The following is a 20,022-nucleotide window of genomic DNA, read 5'->3' on the forward strand; positions in this document are numbered from 1 at the left end:
AACCCTAATCAGCTGTACCATTAAAAACAGTTAAGATGGTAAACTTTGTTTTTCACCACAATAAGAATATTGTTTAATTTTGTATTTCTTTTAGAAGGGGAATGGGGCTGTGATGGAAAGTTCACTTGTGGAGTAAGTTGGGGGCAGGGTAAGGAGGAACTAAGAGATTTGAAGCCGAGGGAAAAGCAGCAGGAAACACGTGTGTCCAGAGATATGAGAAAAAAGCCTAATGACGAAATCGAGTCCCAGGAAGAAGCCAGGCCTCCCTCTGGGGACAGCAAGGCCCCCGGGCGCCAGGTAGAGGAGCTTTTAGAACAGACTTGAGGCCATTTCTGGCCCATGGCCCCCTGTTCCATTTGAGTAAATCATGAGCGTGTGCATGACACCCGAGCCCTGGCTTCCCCACGCCGCTCCTCCGAGTTTGGAAGAAAACAACCTGAGTGTGAATTAAAATGTTTCTTCAGACCCCAAGCAAAGCACGACATGGAAGAGGTCTCATCATTGGTACCGATCCGAGAAAAAACGTGCATCACCGCCCGTTCCGTAGGCTTTTCCTCTGCGGGCACCGCCCTGGGTGCTGGGAGGGGGAGGCCAGGGAACCTGCCCGCAGCACTGCCTCGAGCGGCTCCCACCAGTGTGCGCTCCCGGCACAAAGATCGCTCGCTGTGTCTCCGAGTCCGTGCTTTCCTGTGTCTTTAAGCGTCGGTACGAGTCCTTGAGATCCTGGACGATTCTGTAAGACCGCCACCCACCTGGACAGCTACAAGCCAGCCTTGCGCTAGGAGAGGCACAGCCGCCCGTGTCCACGGCGGCTGAGCAAGCAAAGCTGCCCGACAGGGACCTGCCCACCAGGCCGGAGAGGCGCCCGAGCTGCCCTAGCTTAAGACGCGGTTGGCCAAGTCTGAGTCCTCACCGAGAATCAGAACATGCAGAGGGAGCACATGTGCAGCTCAAAGGGCAGCAGTGGGGCCTTCAAGGGAAGGAAGGGCGTGAAAGAAACTGCAAGAGAAAAGAATCCCTCCGATCCTTAGCTGCAGCGCCTCGTGTCCGGGGTTCCCAGAAGGCCAGGGGCAGCTTGGGCCAGGCAGGTCCCTGTGGCAGAGCCTGGCCCTTGAGGAGGGAAAGAGATTGTAGTGCCCGACAGCCTCCACAGTTAGACATAAAGAGCTTTCTCCACCCCTGGTCTACTGGCCACAAACGGACCCCCCTGGGATGGGGGGAGAAAATATTGGAACTTCCACATATTATTTTAAATGTCATCATTTTGAGTTTTCACTTTTATGTATATTTCATCATGTATATAATCTATTAGTAAAATAGTACTAATCAACCAATCAATAAGTATGTATTAAGAGATTATGCCCAAAATGTTTTAGTGAAAGGGTGAGCAATCAAATAAAGTTTGGTGATCACTGCTCTTAGGCAACCTACCCTTTAATAAACTCCTGTAGCCCTGGCCTATGTGGCTCAGTGGTTGAGCATTGTCCATGCACCAAGAGGTCACTGGTTTGGTTCCTGGTCACGGCACATGCCCAGGGTTGTGGGCTCCATCCCCAGTAGGAGGCGTGCAGGAGGCAGAGGATTGATGTTTCTCTCTCATCAGTGTTTCTATCTCTCTATCCCTCTCCCCTGCTCTCTCTAAAATCAATAAAAACATATTTTTAAAAAATTAAAACATAAATAAACTCCTGTAGCTGTCAGAGGACCAACAGCACCAGGCATTTGCGGGTACCCATTCCCTTTTGTACCAGACCAATATGAAGGAAGGAACAGGGAGACAGAGTGAAGATGGGTGGGCAGGCAGGGCACAGTTACCAGGGGAATTCATTTCAAAGGAGCAGAGGAGGGGGAATACTCCTGAAGGACAGGAAATGGAAGGCCAGAACTTCCAAAGGGTTCAGTAAGGATTGCGGGGTCTGTTGCCAAATGGAAGTGTTACCAGTCTTCTCTGTGCTTGTCCTTGGCATTCACATCCCATGCTGTCCCATCTGGAAGACAAAGGAGTCCCTGCAGGCAGGTTTTATCCTCAGGGAGACAGAGTGTATGTCCTTACTTGATTGATTAGCCCCCTGAATCTGTCCTCTGAGGAACAGCCACTTCTCTGGGGGGCTAAGGTGTGGTAGCATCCTCAGCTGGATGCTGGGCTCTCCAGGGACCTCACACTGACAGGCACACATGCACACAGTGCACAGACATACAAACACATGCACACATATGCACAGGTACACAAATATGTGCACACACATATATGCACATCACACACAAACTCAAGTCTATGCTTTTAAAACATGGGTTTATATGTTTCAAGTCTTAATTGCTATAATGTTAAGTGTAATGTTGCTAGTAAAAAAATAAGTAAAAAATGTTAAAGTATGTCATAGCCATCATTTCATGAGGATGGCTGCTAGGTGCTTTATTTTGCACCTTAATGGACCCAGGAAGACAAACATAATTCCAAGCTTGATAAAGAGCTTAGAATCTATATTCATGTTGGAAAGTCTTCTTCATTTACAATGGCTTCTTGGAAATCCATTATATAGATAATCACAACTTTTTTTATCAAATCATGCTGGCAGGGAGATGTGCAAAGGGTATGAAGCTCATGTAAGATAATAAAATTCTGAGACCCACTACACAGCACAGTGCCGCTAGCTAACAATTCTGAATTGTGTACTTACAATGTGCTACTGGGTAGATCTTATGTTAAGTGTTTTTACCACACAAAACAATAATAAATAAAATAATAATGAAGGTATGGGAGGATACTTTGAGGGGTGATGGATATGTTGATGGCCTTGATGTTGGTGATGGTTTCACGGGTATATACTTATCCCCAAACTCATCAAGTTGTACACATTAAATACATACAGATTTTACAAGTCAGTCAAACCTCAATAAAGTGTTTTTAAAAATAAAGAACCTACTGATGAGAATTGAGATGGTTTCCAGCTTTTCCCTGCAGCCAGGAGCATATTTTTTTCTCTTTCTGTTGTTTATGGTGCCAGCGTTCACTCATGGGGTCCACAGGGTGCATCTTTATGTTAATTTTACATTTGTTAAATGTCCAAGGTGCCGTCATGGCCAGGTGGCTCAGTTGGTTGGAGCGCCGCCCCATGCCTCAGGAGGTTTCAAGTTCGATTCCTAGATGGGAGTTGCTGGTTGGGTTTGGTACCCTTGTTGGTGCTTATCTGGGAGGCAACCATCAATGTGTCTCTCTCACACTGATGTCTCCCTCTCTCTCAATATCCCTCTAAAAATCAATAAAAACACATCCTTGGTTGAGGATTAAAATAAGAAGTCCAAGGGTCAAGTCACTGGGTCAAAGATGATTACATTTAAAAATGTGATCTGAATGGACAACAAAACAAACAGGCAGCCAACCAGATGGGAGATGATGTTTGCATACAGTAGCGCCGACAAAGGTTTAATGTTCTAAATATATAAAGAACTCATAAAACTCAACACCAAACAAACAAACAATCCAATCAAAAAGTGGGCAGAGGACCTGAAAATATGCCTCTCCCAAGAAGACATACGAATAGCCAATAGATATATGGAAAGATGTTCAACCTCATTGGCAATTAGGGAAATGCAAATCAAAACTACAGTGAGATACCACTTCACACCTGTTAGAGTGCCCTTATCAACAAGACAAGCAATAACAAGTGTCGGAGAGGTTGTGGAAAAAGGGAACCCTCATTCACTGCTGGTGGGAATGTAGATGTACAACCAGTATGGAAAGCAGTCTGGCGATTCCTCAAAAAATTAAGAATAGAGCTACCATATGACCCACCAATCCCACTGCTGGGTATATACCTGAAAAACTCAAAATCACATATTCACAAAGATATATGCACCCCTGTGTTCACTGCAGCATTATTCACGGTGGCCAATACATGGAAACAACCAAAATGCCTTGCGATAGAGGACGTGGCCCATATACACAATGGAGTACTACTCAGCCATAAGAAAGGATGAAATAGCACCATTTGCAACAACATGGATGGGCCTTGAGAACATTATGCTCCATGAAATAAGGCAGTCAGGAAAAGCTAAGAACCACATGATTTCACTCATATGTGGGATATAAAACTGGAACTCATGAACACAAGCAGCAGAGTGGTGGTCGCCAGAGGGAGGGAGGTGGGGGACAGAGACGGGAGTCCTAATGTGAGGTGACAGGAGAAGTTGTGACTCTGGGTGGTGGGCACATGGTGCAATATACCGATTTTACAGCATAGAAACCCACACTGAAACCTATATGTTCATGTTGACCAATGTCACCCCAAACAATGTAATAAATAACATTTTTTAAAAATAAAAATAAAAATATGATCTGTATGTACCACCACCAGATACCCCTCCAGAAATACTGAATACACATTAGAGAGTACTTTCTCTCCACTCTCCCTGTCACAGGGGATCCTCAACCTCTTTCAATCAAATTGCAAAAATGACATCTTATTTAAATTTACATTATATTTGCATTAATTATTTACAAGGTTGAACATGCACGGTATCATGCTTTCCAACCCTTTGCATTTATTGCATTATTGCTAGTTTGTATACAGGGTATCCCAAAAAATGTATATAGGCTTTGAATAATTAATTCAAATGTTTCTTTTTCTCAGATTCAATCCATTGAAATTAATAATTATTCAAAGTGTGCATACATTTTTTTGGGACACCTTGTATTTTCCCATAATAAGTAAGGACTTAATTTTGTACTGTTCAGATTCTCACTCATTTGCCAGAGTTCTTATTATTAGAGACATTAGCCATTTGTCTATAACAAAAAAAAAAAATACATCCCCCAGGTTAATTTGGTCCTATCTTTTAATCTTTACTTATACTGCTTTTGCCATATAAAATTTTACATGTTACCCAGTTTTATTAAATTAGTCAATTTTTGGCTTTATATCATCTTTCATCAAGCTTAAAAGAATCTTTCTGCTACAATATTGTTAAGATAGCCATCCACATTTTCTTCTGATATTTTAGTGTCTTTTTTTACATATTTCAATATTTTGTTCCTCTGGACGTCTTCTCGAAGGAGTGGAGGGAACCCGCTTCGCAGCCACACGGCTGGTGTCCCAGAGCTTCCACTCGGCCCAGCAGCCAGCTCCTCCGCGCGGCCTGCAGCATGGCTCCTGCCGGCTCCCTCCCCAGGCCTCGGACCCGCCTACGGCACCGGCACCCAGCACCCAGCACCCGGCACCCAGCACCCAGCACCCAGCACCCAGCACCCGGCACCCGGCACCCGGCACCCGGCACCCGGCACCCGGCACCCGGCACCCAGCACCCAGCATCTCACCCTCTGATGTGCTGCCCTACCTCGCAGGGCAGTCTTTCCCCACCACCATTCGTTCAAAATTGTCACCACCTTCCTGTCACTTTTGCTCCTCCACCTGAACTTTAAATCACATCACTATTAAAAATAAACTGTGTTGAAACTAATTTCCCACACGTAGTATCATAACAAGGTTTCCCAGAAGGATGATGTAGAGCCAGCCCAGCAGACAGTTTCCGTGAGAGGCAAATAGGGAACATGTCCTCTGTCACTGCTCCTGGACTCCAGCGTTGACGCGGGGAAAGCAGCAACAAATAGCAGGAGACTTCGTGGGCGTGGCTATGTTGGTGAAAACTTTATTTAGAAAAATACAGGCAATGGAGGTGCAATGGAGGATTACTCGGCATTGCAAAGGAAGGGATCTGCAGACGCGCCTTGAGGACATCCTGGGACGTGAAAGAAGACACAGCGGCCACATGTTGTAGGATTCCGCTGATGTGAAATGCCCAGGAGGGCGTCCATCCAGACAAAGCTCAGACTAGTGGTTGTCGGGGGCTATGGGAAGGGAAATGGGGAGGAATTAATAGGCATGTTGTGTTTTTCTTGGTTAATAAAAAAGTTTTGAAATTAGAGAAACATAACTCAGGGGGGCAGCGGTTCTAAATGCCTCTAAATCAGCGGTTCTCAACCTGTGGGTCGCGACCCCTGTGGGGGTCGAACAACCCTTTCACAGGGGTCGCCTAAGACCAGCAGAAAACACATATATAATTACATATTGTTTTTGTGATTAATCACTATGCTTTAATTATGTTCAATTTGTAACAATAATACATCCTGCATATCAGATATTTACATTATGAATCATAACAGTAGCAAAATTACAGTTATGAAGTAGCAACGAAAATAATTTTATGGTTGGGGGTCACCACAACATGAGGAGCTGTATTAAAGGGTCGCAGCATTAGGAAGGTTGAGAACCACTGCTCTAAATTGTACACTTTAAAGTGGTTAATTTTATGTTACGTGAATTTCACCTCTATTAAGAAAAGCACTGTACGCTATGAAAACCGCTCTCCTACTGGGTGTCTGGGTGTCTGTGGGAGGGGAGGAGAGCAGCGGCGAGGACAGAGGCGCCTCCGGCCTGGTGCTGAGGGGTCTCTGTGAAGGCCAGAGGCCTCGCCATGGCCTCGGGGTAATTCAGGAAATAAGGGTGATAAGCAGCAGGTCCCCAGTAGCAGCAGCGAGGAGGGCACGGGCCCAATGGGTCATCATTAAAGTTTACACTCAGGTGCAATCTGAGCTGCAACTGGGACCACCTGGAACCTTAAAAAACTGTGGAGGCAGCTTCCATTCCAAGACATTCTGGCCTCATTGGCATCAAATGTGACCTGGGCAGCAGGATTTTCACACGGGGCCTGGATGGCCCTACTGTGCACTCATGTGGCAGAATCAATGGCCTACCGACAAGGCTTTGGGCTTCCCGGCTTCCCCCCTGGGCTAGACGAGCCCCTGGAAACCACAACAGAGGTGCTTAACCCCACTGTGTGTGGGAGTCCCTCTGGGGACGTTAAAGGTTACTACTGCCTGGCCCCCTCCCAGACTTTCTGGTCTGGGGTGCAGCCTGGACACAGGGACCTATGAAAGCTTTCCAGGTGATCCAAAGGGCAGCCAACTGGGAAACCCAATGCTAAACACTGTTTCCTAAATGTCTCTGGGAATAAAAATCAAGGATACTCTTTTAAAAGATAGAGAGAAAGAGGGTGGCAGGAGTGCCCCAGTTCCCAGCCCAGACCTGCAGCTCAGGGGGGCCAGGGTTATTCTTATCAGTAAAGTCTGGGAAACTCTGTGCTAAAAATAGATTACATGTGAAAGCCCACATGTGTGTGTGCATGTGCAAGAGAGAGAGAAATGTCCTGCTCTGTGCTCAGAGGTGAGAGGGGCCTGGGGATGAGAGAAGCACAGGTGTGGACTCTGGCCTCCATGGAGGGCCATCCCTGGAACAGCAAAACACAAACTCACATGCATCCCACCTGCTGCTGCTTCTACAGGACCTTCAGGAACATTGTCTCCCGCAACAAAGAGGCTGGGAAAGCTATCCTTTCGAAGAGCTCAGAGCATTTGAAGGTGCCATTCTGGGCCCCAGTCAGTGAGCCAGCCAGAATTACACCCATAGAGTCACCCTCAGACCGGTGCTCCTTCCATAAAATGTTGATTTTTAAAGCCATAGTCATGCTGTGTGGCACCCTTCATTGCCACTAAGTAATTTGCAGTGAAATGGACATCAAAGAGAAACTGAAAGTGTGTAAGAGCATGTGCTTGAGCGCTGTGGCCTCTGCGATGGGTCAGGAGCCAGGACTAAGGGGGCCGGGGCACCTGCTTCCCCACCAGCGCCTCCCCTGAGATCTCAGGGCCACAAGGCCCAGTGAGCAAGAGGCCCATTTTGTGGTGCAGCCTTCCCATCCAATCAGAAGTCAAATGGGAGTTGTCGAGGAGAGTTATGACTGAGGACCAGGAGTCCACAGCTGACCCCTCCCTCTCTGCCCTTCCCTCAGTGCTCCTTTACTCAAAAGCAATGTCAGCTGTAAGTGTGCACTCTGAGCCAGGGCTCCCTCTCGGAGCAAAGCACACCACCCCTGGGCCTCACTTCCCCAGTGTCTGAGGTCTTGTCACTCCAAGTCTTGCCGCATCACCTGAGAGCTGTCAGAAAAGCAGGGTCTGAGCCCCACCCAGACCCACGGAGCCGGAACCTTCCTTTTCGCAATTCCAGAATCTTCCAGTTCACATGATCCCAGGCAGCCTGGATGCACATTAAAGTTTTGGAAGGCTGATTTAGATGCCTGTTTCTATGAATCAGACCATGGGCTCCAAAGAAATAGAACGTGGGCTCCTTTCCCTTGACTTTCATGGGAGTTGGCATTGGAGAAAATAACTCGTCACCTGTTAGGTCTCAAAGGGATCTGAGAGTTCACCAAATTTGACTGCTTCACTTGGCAGATGATGAAAATGAAACCCAGAGAGGTAACATGCTTTCAAAGGGGAAAAGCAAAAATCAGAACCAAGAAATTTACTCTCAAATTCAGTGTGCCCATCGCAGGGCAGAGGAAGGCCAGGTACAGTGGCCATGAAAGAAAAGGTGACAAAGATAAAACAGATGATAGAGCCACACCACTGCAGACTCTGAAGGGTCCCTCAGAAATATGGAGGACAGAGCACCGCTGCACCCGTTCTCAAGTCTGCTCTTTGTTATGGACTCTCAGAGTTGACACATACAGAGAAACACCGATGGGCTTTGTCTTCCCGGCATCAGTGTGCTTTATATTCAGGGTGATATTCCGGCTTGTGAGACCTGCCGAGGCGGTGCAGGAAGATGGCCATGGGGCGTCAGCTCTGTCTGCATCCATCCAGCTGGGCTCCACAGGTGACTCTGGGGTCCACCATGTCCCCAAAGTCTTCAGAAAGTTTACCCCAAGGTCCTCAACACCCTTGGCCAGATCATTGAAAACTAAGCAGTGCATTCTACTGGATGTGTATACATCACAGCCCAGCCTGTGGAGACAGGCTACTCAAATGAGCTTCCCCACCAAAGGCTCCCCTTTAAATCCAAACCAAAGGCTCCCCTTTAAATCCAAGCCAGTGAACAAAGATTGTCCAGAAAGCTGACAGCTCCCTCACTCCTCCTCACCACTCATTTTAAGTGTTCTGCCCTGGACTGCTCTAAACGCAAATCAACTTGAAAGTTTCCCTGTGATAACCAGCCAATTTTGTCAAAAATCAGATAGATTAAAAATGAACAGGCATGGCTCCTACACATGAGAACATCAGAACATAGTTTTCTGAGCCCAGGGAGCTGAAGACGTCAGATCTGGGGTGTGTGATGGGCCTGTGCTTCCTTTTCTTCCCACCCCAGGAATAAATAGTCAGTGTGAAGGAGTTGATAAGACAGAGGGAAAAGTGAGTGTGACACACTTACTAGAAGGGCCATGATTGGAGTTTTTCAATCACACGAAAGGAGAAGGGAATACCTGTTTCATGTTACGTGACCACAGGTTGGATATATGATTAAGTGGATCATACACTATCAGAAACAAACAAACAAAAAACCATGAGAAAGAATGGCTTCACAAATTAACCAAAATTTTATATTGTTTCTAATTAAGAAATTGAGAGACAGACTGAATCTCCAGAGGATAGAAACACTTTGTCTCCAGCTGAGTGCTCCCTTTGTTATTTTCTTTTAACTTTTCAATTACAGATGACATACAATATCATGTGAGTTTCAAGTGTACAATGTGGTGATTAGACATTTATATATCTAGTTAAGTTCTCAAAAAGGGCTCCTAGATATCGTTTCTGGCATTGGAACTGAGTATCTTTATGACTGGATTTTTAAATTTGTATTTAATTATAGTTGGTATACAATATTACATTTATTAGAGTAGTTTCAGGTGTAGAATATAAGTGATTCAACATTTCTATACCTTGGGATGATTTTTAATCCTTTCCCTAAAAGTTGATATTTTGGAATCACAGCTTACTAGCCTAGTTCAAGCTTCCGAATTGTGATGACAAGCAGACCCAGGTTTGGAGTCTCCATGAGCTGGCGTTTCCACTGAAGCAACCGGAGGTAAGGATTTGTTACTTGATCTGATAGCAAGGACTTTCCAATAGACACGCACAGAATCATTGATCAGTGCGCCCTCTCCTTGTTTGCATTGTAACACTGTCCAATTTACACCAATTAAAGATGCTTGGTTTGGGTATTGAAGAATAATTAAGGGATGCAAATCCCCCGGGGCTTCTAGAAATGACATCTGACTAGAATGGTGATGAAGGCAGCATTAGTATTTGAATAGTTTGACTGATATGCAAAATCATTACAAAACTCTCCAGGAAGAGTGACACTAGGTCGCTGTATGCACTTGCCTGGTCACCCTAAACAAACTTGACAAGTCTAATTTCAAGTAATTGCTCAGAGTTTAGCAGCCGCCTCTGTCCCCACAAGGGCAGCTATCTGGACCACATCTTGTAATTGAGATGTGTCTTTAAACTATATGTGTCAACCCAACATGCAAATATGCTGTCAAAAAAAGTGAAGGGTTGTGACACCCTGGTGAATCATTTTCCAGTCAAATTTAAACATGAAAACTTTACTATAGCTTCAGTCAACCCACCAACTCCTCCACCTCATCCCCTGAGGGAAGGGCTGGCTTTGCTGGCTGCATCAGACCCAGAAGTTCATCTGAAGACCGTCGCAAATGTGGTCCCTGGACCAGCAGCAGCATCACCTGGGAACTCGTTAAAAATGAAAGCTGGACCTGGCCCCACGCCTGCTGCATCTCTGGGGGTGAGGGCCTGCAATTACCGCTCTTTAAGTCCACTCAGTGACCTGAAGTCCAGCCGGTTCTGAGAAGCACTGACCTAGCCCCACCGATTCACTTCGTCACAACAAAATGGAAGCTGGTAAGTCAGCTAATTTGCCTGCAGTCACACAGCTCAAATGACCGTGGAGGCTGGAGCGAACCACAATGTGTTCAAACATTTCATTCCTGACTTTTATTATTCAGTTAAATTTTGAAAATGTTTTGCTGCCCTGCGTGTGTGTGCCTGTGTGTGCGTGTGTGTGCATGTGTGTGCATACATAGGTGAGTGTGTGTGGTGTGAGTGCATGTGTGTGTGTGTGCGGCCTCAGCCTCTCCCTGAGGGCATGGCAGGATAGGACATGTCCTGGCAGGCAGCCGGGGCTCCGCTCCCTGGGCCCCGGAGGCAGGTACAGCCCTAGGACTGACTCGTCTTCAGGGGAATCATCACAGGAGCCAACACCTCCTTCTGAGAGGTGCACCCCCACTTGTGCAGTGGGAAGAGCAGCAGGAATGTCAAGCTGCTGATGTTTGGGACATGATTGCTACCCCCTTGGCCCCCCATGTCACAGGAACCCCCTGGGACTTGTGGACAGTCCCCTCACACTGTTAACAACAAGTGATGCCCAGGGCAGAGGGAGGGAAAGGGAGCATCGTTCCTACTGAAAATCTAACTGAACAGGAGATTTCCTGGACAGAACACAGGGTGGAAATCAAATTTGAGGTACTAACCAAACGAGAGATTTCGGATTTCATTTTCATTTTTACAATTCGTATCCTTTGCCATTTAGTCCCAGTCTGACAACCCTTAACCCACAAGGAGCCTAGATACCCAGCTCAAGTGAGTGAATCCAATCAAAACTGAAAAATAAGGGCGGCTCATTGGCAGGCGACACAGGCTGGCAGCCCCAGGTCCTCCAGTGAGCAGCTCAGCCAGACTCTCAAGTGTGAGAAAAGCTCCTTCCAACTCCTGGGGCCAGAGCGCCCCTCCTTCCACGGTCCTGCCTGCGAGGCCCAGGCCAGGTGAGCTCCCCGCCCTGCCGCCCCTCCCCTCCCTGGCCGCTGCGCCTCTGAATGGGGGAGTGAAGGGGGAGTGACGGGGGATTGATGGCCGTGGCAGAAGAGCGAGGCGGCCCCCAGAACAAAACGAGGGCGACCCGGACGAAACAAAGCGCCACAATAGATCATTTCTGAGAAGTCATCCGGCAGCTTTGAAACCCAGGCTGTGTGTGCCAGGCAGCTCCACAGCCACGGCTTTCAAGGGACATGAATGGAAACGGAACAGTAACTCTTTTTCATTCCTCTTTTCAGGGTCTTGTCTGCGAGAGAAGGATTTACTATTCAATTCCCATGCTTGCATGTGGGAAATTAGGAACCTGCCCCTTAAAAAGAAACTGCCTTCTAAACTCTCATAAATTGTGGTGCTTTTATAGATCTACCCAAATTTCTTCCTCTTTTGGCTTACATTGCATTTTTAAATACTCCTAAGCACGCGCGCGCGCACACACACACACACACACACACTGCCATCTCCTCCACTTTTCTCAGCAATATTTTATTCAGGAAATCTCCATCCAAAAAGATATTTCATCTTTAAGCTTGATGCAGGGTGCAGTTTTTGTACTTGACTATTGCTTTATTTTACCACATTTTATCATAAACCGGACCTACCCCAGGAAACTTAATCACTATATATTTGGAAAGGCAGCAAGTACTGGACCAAGCTGGTGAAAAATCGGAAGCAAATTAAATAAGACATTCATTCATTCGTTCGTGGCCTCAGCAGCGTTTAAGGGGCAGCACTGGTGAGGCTCGCCCTGAGTGCCATTCCGAATGGTTTACTGAAAACAATTGCGTTTCCCAGCTGCCGTGGCCTGGCCAGAGTTTCCGCAGCGGCAGCTCATCCCTGGCTGCTCCTCCCCAGGAGCCCGGGTGCTTGGCCATGCTAATCTCATTAACCTTCCCTATCGGTTTCAGCAGACAGAAATGGAGCCCTGAGAACCGGCAGCTCCTGGCCGAGCCGTGCAGGGAGAAGTCAAGCTTTGGCTCTAGGCCAGCCCCTTTGATGGGACTGCCCAGGCCCCTCACAGGCCCTTGTGGAGCAGAGGAGGAGAGCACATACAAGGCACCCTGGCCACGGGAAATCCAGCCATGGCTGACCCACACTTCCCTCTTGCCTGCTCCTGCCCCAGGAGAGCCTGACTCCTGGCGACGGGGGAGCAGCTGCGCTGATGGGCGGCCATTCTCCAGGGGCAGCCAAGCATACCCTGATTCCCAGGGAACCCTCTGGGCGAGAGAGACCCTTTCGGGTGAGAGATGGATGGGGGGAGGGGCGGGGGGAAGGGAAGAGAAGGGAAGGTTTCCGTCCTCAGCAGGTCTGTAAGGCGAGACTGGGGCACACTAACCATTTCCTGATGTGCAAAAGCTGAAACCTGGACCCTTGTTAGATTTCTTAGATACGCAGAAAACCAACCCAACAAAGGGGAGTCTGACAATATCCTCACCGTGGACTGTTTCAAACCCCGCCATCTCTTCTTCTCAGTCAAAAGAATAGAGAGAGAAATAAAATTTCCTACTTCTGAGATCAGTGTTAAAATCCTTAGAAATCTGCACGATGTGTGTATCAAGTCCACATATTGTACACCTACGCTTTCACGGTGTGATATGTCACTTACATCTCACTTAAGCCGAGGGGAAAGGGAACCTTAGAAAGAAAACCCATTGACATCTGCAGTCTGAAAACCGTATCGTTTCGTTCCAGAAACAACTTGCTTGTTAATAGATATTTCAAAAGGAGTCAGGATATTGCTTCATAAGATCCAAAATCTCACTTAGAAAAATTAATATGGAATAAAATCGTGGTTCTTCAATATGGACCTCACTTGCTTCAGAATAGGTAGCTTTAATGGTCTGGGAAGTTTTATGAATTAAAATATTTCAATTTCCTGCTTTACTATCTCTAAACCAGAAATTCCCAAGGCCACACCACTCACAGCCCACAGAACTGCAGTGTGCGGGGGCTCGGGGAGACCCCTTTCAACAGCTCACCCACAACCCACACTCCAGGTGTTGCCTGGATGACAGCACCACTAACCTCCAAACCAGCGTTTCCAGCATGCTCGGAAGTGGACAGCATGATGCCTCAGAAACCCGCTTCCTAACTCTTAAAACTCCTGAGACTTATTATTTTTCATTGAATTCAAATACTACGTGATTAGAGAAATTCTGCTGTGATTTTTTGTACATTTTCCCAGCCTCCCCTGCCAGGACTACTGTAGCCTGTGGAAAGAAATTGTTACCTTTTCCCAGTTCTTTCTCCAGAAAGCAGGTCTGTGGGTGTTTTAATTAGTCTGCCTGCTTGTTTCTGTCTGTCTGCCCTACGAGGATGCCGGCTTCAGGAGGAGAGGGCCATGGCTCTGTTGCTTACCATCACCGGCAGCTTCATGTTGCTCAGACAGAGTGGATGCTCAATAAACATGTGCGGGAGGAAGGACAGCAGGGGAGGATGAAGGGGTGCGAGCTACTGACTTGCAGCCAGTGCTCTACTTCCACGCCCAGACATGGTCTATATTTTTCAAGGTAAAAAACTTTGCTCTTTGATCCAACAGATCCCAAAATACAGTGGCTCTCAAGACTGGACTGCCTTCCCTTTCTCGGAACGCCCTGGAGCTGGCCCGGCTGCGGGCTGGCCTGTTTCTCCCAGAAGAAGAGGCCAGACCTGCCTCCAGGGCTGCTCGTCTGCTCCGCTGCCTGGTTTAATGGCGTCACCGGCACATCCAGGTCCCAGACCACAGGAAGTCTAGGAAGAGCGATTTCCAGTTAAAACAGGAAGTAGAAGCTGCACATATCACTTCTACTCACATTTCAGAGGCAATAACTTAGTCTCTGTCCTGAAGTAGAGTCTCTAGCTAGTTGGCTTCATGTCTAAGGAGCAAGTGAAAGGGGCTTTGGGGAAGCTGGCTGTCCGCCACAGGTTTCTAGACGCCTCTCTTAGTAGGAAGTTTCCTAGGGCTGTCTGGGTGCGGAGCCTTGTGCAGACTCTATCTTGGATGGGAAGACCAAGACCTCTGGCCCAGGATCCCCACCGCCCTACAGCACTGTGGGCGCCGGAGGGGGCGGCCGGCCTCGGGGGCAGGGAGTGCCCCACCTGGGCACCGACACCACAAGCCCAATCCTTCCTTCCTTGCTGGCTCTGGAGCCCAGAAACATCCAAACGCATTTTTGTTTTTGCATCTAAATGTTCCCATTCAGCTCCTCACTCGCTGTGAGAGAAGGACGTGCACAAAGCAGGTGAGCGCAGTACCCGCTGCTCCAGTCTGAAGGGAGGAGCCAGAGGGCAGCCTCTTTGGTGTCCTCAGCACAATCCCAGTTTAGCAGCTACAGGGATTGCTTCCCGAGTCCTTGTCCCGTCTCCTCGGCCAGGCGGCCAGCTCTGAAAGTGGTAAATGCCACGCCGGGCTCCGTAGCTCCTGACACCCAACTCCGGGGACAGCGGCGCATCCACTCCACGCGATGCACTGAGCTATCGGGTGTAGCCCCATGACCTGGAAAATAAATTAGGCAGATTAGTCCCAAACATTGATTGACTCGAATTTCTTTTTTAAATAGAAAAAAAAAAAACACCCTGTTATTGAACGGAATGACTAACTTACTATCCCTGTGCGGAGGAAGCTGGAAACGCTGCCTAAAATGACATTACACACGGGAACTTCTGGTAACTCAGGATGCTGCCTTCTGGGTGGTGTTTATTCTACGCCACAAACACCTGAATGACTGAGGTTGAACCCAGTCCAGACGCTCTGTGTGGGGTGCCAGCACTCTGTGGGCTGGCACATGCGCCTGACAAAAATCTGGGGAATGCTCAGCCTCCCGGTCCTCTGAGAATCACGCCATTTTCCAAGAAAAGCTAAATAGCTCGTTCATGCTGCGCCCGCTCTCTTCCCACTGCTTCCTGGGGTACCTTTCGGCCTGACTGTTTCTTTCTCTGACGGGCTGCTGGAGACCGAGGCTTTAACTCAGACTTACAGTGAATGCCTCTGAGTGCACTATCAGATGAAGAATATTATGCTCAGTTCATCGATTACAGAAAAAAAACTCACAAGAATGCCGTCCACGCGTGGCTCTTGTCCCCACATCCCCCCATGTGGCTGACATCCACACAAGCTCAGTGCTGGCTCTGAGGGGAGCTACCTTGCAAGTGCCGTCAGGTGATGAGGCTATGACGCTGTCCTTTCCTTGTCACCCCTATCAGCAAGGGGACTGGGGACTGCATTTCAAGGGCGTTTTGGACAGGAAGCCCTGCGTGGCCTGACGCACACAGCCGTCTCTAGGGGCCATGGCGTCAGCCGCCACACTCCACAGGAGCCAAGCCTCCTGCCCGAGGGCGCCCGAGAGGCTCCCAGAAGGAAGTGAGAAGCGTGGGGCGCACTCCAGACCCTGAGGAGGATGCCATGAGCTGCGACGCATGGAGCTAGGTCCACGGGGCTGCAGGCGGTGAGGAAGGCTCAGCATGGCCTAAGGGGCAGGTGGGCTCGGGCGAGGTGCACACAGGCAGCCCGTGGACGGAGGGGCCTGGAGACACCCAGGCGTGCTTCCCCGAGATGAGCTCCCTGGATGTGTCCCCACACCCGCAGGGCTAAGGTAGGAGAGTTAGGTGGATATTTGAACTTCTGGATTTCCTGTTCCCTATGTCAACGTGCATTTCTTTCATAACTAAGAAAAATGTTTAATTGAAATTATAACCTTTAGGAAAAAATTAAGACCCTCCCCCCCCCTTCTTCAAACAGATGAAACCAGAGAAGGCTTCGAGATGATTCCTGAGTGGGACTTCCCCATGGGGGGCTGAGCACAGAGCCAGGGCTGGGTGGGGAGCGTCTCGGGGACCACACTGGGGCCAGGGCACCTTCCTGAGGCTGTTGGCAGCTTGCTGAACTGGTCTGTGAAGGAGCAGATCTTTGTCACTCACACACACACGCACACACGTACATGCGCACACATGCACATGCACACATGCACATATGTGCACACACACGCACACACACACTGCACTGGGTGCTGAGGGTTAGCTAGTCATCACAGATCAGCTGCTGCCTTCAGAGAGCCTGCGAGGCGGTGCCCCGCTCTCTGATGGGCGATGGTAGTGAACTGCGTGGGGTAGCAAGAAGTGACCGAGTCACAGGGAGCAATGCAGCCTGAAGCCTGCTGACATTTATCCCAAAGCCGTGCGGGTGACAACAGTGTGGCGATAACGGGCCTGGGAGAAGTGCATTTCTCCATGCATTGCCTCCAGCCTGGGTCCCGGTGACAAGCAGATGGCTGTCACGCAGGGACTGGGGAGGCCATGAGGGCCTGGGCTCTGTTTGCAGAACTGTAGTCAGGGTGAAGGAAACCTAACTGTGGTGAGCGGTCCCCACGCTGGCTGGAAGAGGCACTGCGAAGGGTGATTCCCACGGACAGAGAAGCAGCCATGTCACCCTCGGGCCACCAGGAGGGACCGCAGATCGGCACCCTGAGCTCACTGCCCCGCGCCTCAGTTTCTGGCTCCCGACCCAGCCAGACCCCAAGGGCAAAGGAGACATTGATGCCACCTTCACTGACTTCCTCCCCGGGCTGCACGCAGCAGGTGCAAGAGGAGAGCGGGCCCCGGGCAAATGCAGCCACACACTGTACACCGGACCCTCCACGCTCTGCCCGCTGACCACCACCCCTAGAACAGAAGCCAGCGGAGGAGCGGGTGTCGGCTGGCCTGGTCCCCGCTGGGCCGCAGCACCTGCTCGCCAGTCACTCAGAGCGCATCTGTGGGATGACCGGAGAGGAGAGGGAAGAGAACCACTTGCCCAGCACTTAACAAAGTAAATAGCGGGACAAGCAGCATGTCATCGCTGGTAAGAACAGTCCGTAACGGTGTCTGCGAGGGTAAGCTGGTTCCTATTTGGGCCATTCTGCCCAAAACAAAATATAGCAACAGAATAAGGAGAGTATGATGGGTGTAAGATTTGCTGGAAAACTTATATTTATGCTTTGCTGGGAGTGAAGAAAGGTTTTAGAAAGCAGACAGAAGAATTTTGAATTGGCTTTAAAAATACAAGAAATACATCTTTCTCCTAATTTTCAGACCGCGGTCTAGGAATGAAGGGAGAGTGGCCTGGCTCATCAAAGAAACTCTGCTAAGCAGTGGAGAGATGTCAGCTGTGGGTTTCTGGGCCACGGCAGGTTTTAGAAGCCAACATGGTCTGGATTTGATGACAGGTAATGACATTAACTAATTAGCAAACGGATCCCATTTGGAGCCGTGGAAGCCAGATCGGGAGGAGGATAACCAGGCCCCTGAGTGCAGGGCTGGGGAGCCAGCCGCTACGTTTCCTCCCTCGCAAAGCGCGACCAGATGCCTTTGGAGTCCGTGGTCTGAGAGGGTGGGAAGCTACCGGATGAGAGTCGGACCAGCACTCGGAATTGCAGTGCCCGGGGTGGGTGGGCACCGCTGAGGGTGCTGAGGGATGCCGCCTGGGTGCCCCTGGCTGCGGTGAGCCGGTCCAGCCCGCCATCCGGAGCTCCATCAAGAAAATGCCTGGCCCTCGACCCACTCTCTCTTCCCCTAAAGCCAGAACCTGTAAGCACCCTGTACCATCCCTGGCTGGGATGTCCTGGGAAAATTCCAAACCACTCAAGCCTCGGTTTCTTCTTCTACAAAGTAAAGATGAAAATGCCAGCCCCATTTTCTCAGCAAGTTGCTGTGAGAATCTAGTGAAGTCGAGTTTACTGTGCAGGTTATAAAATGCTTGAATACAAAAGTACTGCTGCTACTAAGCCAATGACAGGCCCGAGGTCCTAGGATATGAATGCCTTGATGGTCAGAAAGGGGGGAGGCATTAAAATAAAGGCGCCGGCCACCTCCCAGCGGTCAATGAGGCCTCCCCCGCTCCCTGCTCCCCTCTCCCTCTTGCTTTCTCTGGCCCTGGGAGGAAAGGGCATGCCCCGCCCTTTCCCGGGACACAGAGCAGTGGCTGGGCCTTGGAAATGCCCTGGTCATTCCTCTCATGCCTTAAGCCCCAATGTAGGACTTCAAAGGAAATAAAATCCTAAATGTCAACAGCATCTTTCAGTTATCTGGGAAATTACCTACCTCTACTTTCTCTCTTACCAACCCACTCACCCTCCGTTAAAGCCTTCCTTTGAGTCAAACCCCACTTTTCAGAAACCAAGCAATCACTTAATAAAGAGAAAACGTTAAGGGATCCAGATTTCAATTAACTCCACCATTGATTTTTGTGAAATTCTGGGGAAGGCATTATTCTGTAGGTAAAGTGGGGGCAAAGAGCTCAAAGATTAATGGAGGTTCTGCCGACAGTGGTGGCCGAGGACTGGGGTGTCTGCATCAGGCCTGTTCCCCAGGCGCTGCTGATGCAAAAACATTAGAAAAATTCCCTGGGAGAGACCTGCTGAGCCGCCCACCACCTGGAGAGTCTGTCACTCAGGGAGAGAGCCTTTGGTTAACACTGTTTTCTTGTACTTTTTCATTTTAATGTAATTTGTATATTTGGTGTTTTACACACTGTGACTGCGATTTGCTTAACTGCTCAGTAAAATGCATGCCCTGCCTTGTTTTTTGAAGCTGCAATTGTTTCACATTTTTGAAGACACATTGATCCTCACAAGGGATCCCTGGGTTAGCGCGCACGCGCACACACACACTCACACACACACACACACACACACACACGCTACACAAATACAACAGCGGAAACTACTGACAGATATAATTTGTAATGTTTTGTGCCATTAAATGTCTATCTCAGGAAAAGTCTCTGTGAAAATGGGTTTAAAACAACAGGTAGTTTAATCCGGTACGTCCGTCTCTGTCCCTGGAAGTGCGGTCTGGGCGCATGAATGAGGGAAGGAGCGCCTGGGAACAGTCTTCTGCAATAGAGGGAAACCAGCCGTCCCTGCAGGGGGGGGGGGGGGGGACGGGGGGGGGAGGTGGGGGGGGAGGCGGGGGGGGGGGTTCCCCTACTGTGAGGACCACGAGGAGGAGAAGGATAATCATCAGTAGGTCACTGTTAGAAGTGAACCAAGGAAATAAAGTGTAACTATAAATGATTCAGTTAGGAGTTTTCTTTCTAAAGGTTTATTCCACTTGACTTTCTGATGGGGAGTCTAACCCTCAGTACAATTCAGCCACTTGGGGAAGGCCCTGCCGGGGTGAAGAGGTTCCTGCGTGGGGGTCACTGATGAGAGTTCGAGGAAACACAGGCGTCCTCCTCTCAAACAAGACGCGAGAAGTAAGGCCAACACGGCCTGGGCAGAGCTGTCAAGGGGACTTGCTGCTCACTACTCTTGGTGGAGGAGGTGTCAGATCTGTGCCTGGTGATATAGCCC

The 20,022-nt window shown here is 49.1% G+C and overlaps 1 long non-coding RNA gene across 3 annotated transcripts in view; it reads right to left on the minus strand.

Annotated features, from left to right (window-relative positions):
• Positions 1–5,285: 5,285 nt before the first annotated feature.
• The window catches only part of LOC139020143 (uncharacterized), a 91,366-nt gene continuing 76,629 nt past the window's right edge, over positions 5,286–20,022 (minus strand). For all 3 annotated transcript variants that reach the window (XR_011473196.1, XR_011473197.1, XR_011473195.1), the window contains 2 exons: positions 13,947–15,191; positions 5,286–5,845 (listed from right to left, as the gene is read on the minus strand). This is a non-coding gene — a long non-coding RNA (uncharacterized lncRNA). The remainder of the gene's footprint in view (positions 5,846–13,946; positions 15,192–20,022) is intronic.

Source organism: Myotis yumanensis, unplaced genomic scaffold (genome assembly GCF_028538775.1).
Source record: "Myotis yumanensis isolate MYYU_CA2020_CCGP unplaced genomic scaffold, mMyoYum1.0.hap1 SCAF_11, whole genome shotgun sequence".
NCBI lineage: Eukaryota > Metazoa > Chordata > Mammalia > Chiroptera > Vespertilionidae > Myotis > Myotis yumanensis.